We start from the raw sequence: 5,016 nt of genomic DNA, 5'->3' as shown, positions 1-5,016 counted from the left end.
CAAACGAAGACCTGCTCATCACCTTGATCCAGGAGAGGCCAGATCTGTATGATATTACGGAGAAAAGATACTCTTCTTCTTCTCTGTCTTCCGGTTGTTGCCTCTTTTGAATGACGAATACACACTACCGCCACCTGCTGGTAAGGAGAGTTATTGCCACTCATGCACTGAAGTCGGTGCGGTGTGTTCCCGTGCGACACATGGCCAAAACGCAGGAGAACACGGCCAGGCAACAGCCGACTTCAGCGTCGGCTAGTCCTCTGGTGACTGCTTGGTGTGTCAGGGCCTTTAACAGCATTCCCACTAAATAAGGTGATTTTTAACAGAAGTATTCCCTTTACACGGTAGCAGTTAAAATATTTCTTGTACATTTCAACTTAGACATTAATTCATGTGATTAAATCCAACATAAAACCAAAGCTATTTGCCACTGCTAGGGCATTAGCTTTATTTCATATAGTTAGCTATAGAAGAACAAGTTACCCTTAGAGTCCAGTGATAAGAAAATTCAATGTTGCAGTGGTTACAAATAACTCTGGCTCTCTCAACTCTGCCGCCTGGAAGAGATTTAAAATGTCCATTTCAGAGTTCTGTACCTTTCTCTATTATTCCATTCCCTACTCAACCCATATTCACACCATCTTGCATGCACTGCCCGGGAATCGAACCCGGGTGACAAGAATGGGAATATTGTATGACACCACTATACTAGCAGCGCTTGTATTGTGCTTGTTTATAAATAATATAACTATCAATATATTGACTATTACAGTGTTTTTTGGTTTTCCTAGATGTTGGAGTGCCCTGTGTATCCTTAATATTGTGGCCTCACAAGTCTGTAGTCATCGTCTTCAAAATTGCTAGTGAATTAGCTTTTGGTCATATAGTTAGCTATAGAAGAACAAGTTACCCTTAGAGTCCAGTGATAAGAAAATTCAATGTTGCAGTGGTTACAAATAACTCTGGCTCTCTCAACTCCGCCGACGGAAGAGATTTCAAACATCTATTTCAGAGTTCTGTACCTTTCTCTATTATTCCGTCCCCTACTCAACCCATATTCAGAACGTCTTGCATGCACCGCCCGGGAATTGAACCCGGGTCACAAGAATGGGAATCTTGTATGATACCACTACACTAGCGGCACTTGTATCGTTTTGTATTGATTTGGACCCTGGAACTCTCGCAACCTAAGTGAGAACCATACATCTACACCAAATAAACACTTCTTTGTTTGAAGTTGGATTAATACAAACACTGCACGGGAATCAAACCCGGGTCACAAGAATGGGAATCTTGTATGATACCACTACACTAGCGGCGCTTGTATTATGCTTGTTTATAAATAATATAACTATCAATATATTGACTATTACAGTGTTTTTGGTTTTCCTAGATGTTTGAGTGCCCTGTGTATCCTTAATATTGTGGCCTCACAAATCTTTAGTCATGGTCTTCAAAATTGCTAGGGCATTAGCTTTTTTTCATCTATTAAGCTATAGAAGGTGTGAAGAAGAAGCCTTCATCACAGTTGGCATAGGGGCATGGTAAAAGGCACACTGAGGGTAACACACATTTGATCAAATAAAACCCAAGTCATTGTTTGTTCAAACCTAATTTATTAGAAGTCTTTTTGCAAGTAACCTGCTTACCCTCTCCTTCAAGGTTGTGAAGGCCAAACAGGGCCACAGAAAGAAGCAGCCTTAAGTAGAGGCTCAATCAGTGGGAACACCTGTGCGCAATTGGAGCATACCATGTAGTGCATGGGCGCGGGTGGCACTTTTCTTGCAAGTATAAAAATGTTATTGTTTGGGGCTTCTGTGGTCAAAGAGATAATATGTTGACCTATTTTGATGTGGTGTGTTTGGGTAATTTGTCTTCCATTGTGAATGTGTTTGTAGATTGGAATGACATTGGTTAGGGGTATAAATAGTGGATTATGCTATGGGGAGGGGCTTAACATGTATAAAACTCTGGCCACAAGTGTTTTGGGGGAGTCTGACTGTGGCGGTAGAGCAGAGAGGTACCAGTTATATGTCCTCGACCTGTATGTATATAGGAGGGTTTTGATTTCTTCCTGTACAATCCTTGTTACTTTGTGTTTTTTCAGCACGTTGGTGTTAATAAAAGCACCTAAGGATACATTTTTGTTGACTCTAGCCATCTTATTTAATTCCTAGTTTTTTCATCGAACCTTTTTGTAACATATGGTGGCAGTGGTGGGATGGCCAGTCGCAAAAAGGGACGTGTTGTTAAAACACGAACTGGACTACGCTCTGAGCGAAAACCTTTTTTGAAGAAGGATGAGGAATGGGACACAGCTGTGACATCAGAGGAAGAAGGACTATCAATTAGTGTTGAAACCCAAGGGGCAACACCGAAAATCTAGCAGCGGCAACCTGGGCCATCTCCAGGAGCGGGTCCCTCAACCGGTGACATTGTAAATATTGTCAGGGACTTCATAGCGGCTCAGCAGAGGAGAGATGATATCCTACAGGAGGAGCTCAGGGGCCTGCGGGTCTCAGTTGAGGCCTCCCAGCAGCCTGTACATCGCTACCGGGGGGGTCCACACGTTGACGTTGGGCCTTCATTGATGTCTTCTCCTGACAGATTTGGTAATCCTTCTGGGGGTGTAGCGGCAGTTCATCGTAAGGAGCCAAAGATGCCAGTATATCAAAATGGTGAAGACATTGAAAATTACCTTCTACGCTTCGAACACATGGCAAAGACATGGCAGTGGCCAAGGGAGGAATGGGCCTGTCGACTTGTCCCTTTGCTAACTGGCAAAGCCCTGGAAGCCTACACTGCGATGGATGAAGACATATCCAACTGCTACCCAGATCTGAGGGAGGCGCTGTTGGTCAAATTTGACATCTCTCCAGAGACCTATCGTCAGCGGTTCCGGGCCACCTCATCGCCACCGGGGGAGACACCGACAGAATCATACCACCGGTTGAAAGGGCTCTATCGTCGCTGGATGCGACCGGAGCAGAAGAGTAAAGAACAGATGGGGGAGACTATCATCCTGGAGCAGTTGCTGCAGGTGCTTCCTCCAGATACTCGTACGTGGGTAAAAGAACATGAACCGGAGGATTGGTCGAGCCAACTACATCACTACCTTGGACCTCTGCAAGGGGTATTGGCAGGTCCCCTTGGAAAGCCAGTCCCGGCACCTCACCGCGTTCAGAAGCCCACTAGGCCTCTTCCAGTTTACTGTGATGCCGTTTGGTCTACATGGTGCCCCAGCAACCTTCCAGAGGTTAATGGACAAAGTTCTTCTGGGGTGTGAGGACTGCAGTGCTGCCTACCTGGATGACGTGGTCATTTACAGCAGGACCTGGGAGGAACATCTCGATCACCTTCGTCGGGTCCTAGGTGCAATCCATGCCGCAGGACTCACACTCAATCTACAGAAATGTGAGTGGGCTAAGCAGGAGACTCGTTACCTTGGGTATCAGCTGGGGAACGGTGAAGTCAGGCCACAGGTGGACAAAGTTGAGGCCGTCCTGAACAGTCCGAGACCTCGTACCAAGAAACAAGTACGGTCCTTTCTTGGCCTGGTTGGATGGTATCGACGTTTCATTCCTCAGTTTGCCACTATAGCAGTTCCATTGACCAACCTCACGTGCAAGGCTGCTCGGAATCCTGTGGAATGGAATGAAGAGTGTGAAAGGGCTTTCCAGGAGTTGAAGAAAAAACTGTGCTCGTCTCCGGTACTGCAGAGTCCTGACTTCAAAAGACGCTTCCTGGTTCAGGTGGATGCCTCTGGAGTGGGCATCGGTGCAGTGCTGGCTCAGGGAGAACCAGGAGAGGAACGTCCAGTGTTGTATCTCAGCAGGAAACTTCTGCCCCGTGAAACCCGGTACTCCACCATCGAGAAGGAGTGTCTGGCAATCAAGTGGGCATTGGACAGCCTAAGGTACTACCTACTCGGGAGGGAATTCGACCTACAGACGGACCATAGAGCCTTGACGTGGATTCAGACCATGAAGGACCGGAACGCCAGGGTGACTAGATGGTATCTTGAACTACAACCATTCAAGTTCTGTGTGTGGCACAAAGCAGGCAAGGAAAACGTCACCGCAGACTACCTGTCAAGGCTGCCAAACATCGTTGATGTAGGAGAGGAGGGTGGTAATGTGAAGAAGAAGCCTTCATCACAGTTGGCATAGGGGCATGGTAAAAGGCACACTGAGGGTAACACACATTTGATCAAATAAAACCCAAGTCATTGTTTGTTCAAACCTAATTTATTGGAAGTCTTTTTGCAAGTAACCTGCTTACCCTCTCCTTCAAGGTTGTGAAGGCCAAACAGGGCCACAGAAAGAAGCAGCCTTAAGTAGAGGCTCAATCAGTGGGAACACCTGTGCGCAATTGGAGCATACCATGTAGTGCATGGGCGCGGGTGGCACTTTTCTTGCAAGTATAAAAATGTTATTGTTTGGGGCTTCTGTGGTCAAAGAGATAATATGTTGACCTATTTTGATGTGGTGTGTTTGGGTAATTTGTCTTCCATTGTGAATGTGTTTGTAGATTAGAATGACATTGGTTAGGGGTATAAATAGTGGATTATGCTATGGGGAGGGGCTTAACATGTATAAAACCCTGGCCACAAGTGTTTTGAGGAGGGTCTGACTGTGGCTGTAGAGGAGAGAGGTACCAGTTATATGTCCTCGACCTGTATGTATATAGCAGGGTTTTGATTTCTTCCTGTACAATCCTTGTTACTTTGTGTTTTTTCAGCACGTTGGTGTTAATAAAAGCACCTAAGGATACATTTTTGTTGACTCTAGCCATCTTATTTAATGCCTAGTTTTTTTCATCGAACCTTTTTGTAACAGAAGGACAAGTTATCCTTAGAGTCCAGTGATAAGAAAATTCAATGTTGCAGTGGTTACAAATAACTCTGGCTCTCTCAACTCTGCCGCCTGGAAGAGATTTCAAAGGTCTATTTCAGAGTTCTGTACCTTTCACTATGTATTCCTTCCCCTACTCAACCAATATGCAGACTATCTTGCA

The 5,016-nt window shown here is 45.5% G+C and overlaps 1 non-coding gene across 1 annotated transcript; it reads right to left on the bottom strand.

Moving 5' to 3' along the window:
- Positions 1–1,073: 1,073 nt before the first annotated feature.
- trnag-ccc (transfer RNA glycine (anticodon CCC)) lies at positions 1,074–1,144 on the bottom strand. Its single transcript has one exon. It is a non-coding gene; the product is annotated as a tRNA-Gly (tRNA).
- Between the last annotated feature and the right edge of the window lie 3,872 nt (positions 1,145–5,016).

The sequence above is a fragment of the Pseudochaenichthys georgianus genome, chromosome 6, assembly GCF_902827115.2.
Source record: "Pseudochaenichthys georgianus chromosome 6, fPseGeo1.2, whole genome shotgun sequence".
Taxonomy (NCBI): domain Eukaryota; kingdom Metazoa; phylum Chordata; class Actinopteri; order Perciformes; family Channichthyidae; genus Pseudochaenichthys; species Pseudochaenichthys georgianus.
Note: the sequence above shows the minus strand (reverse complement) of the source record. Positions and strands in the feature narration are given on the sequence as shown.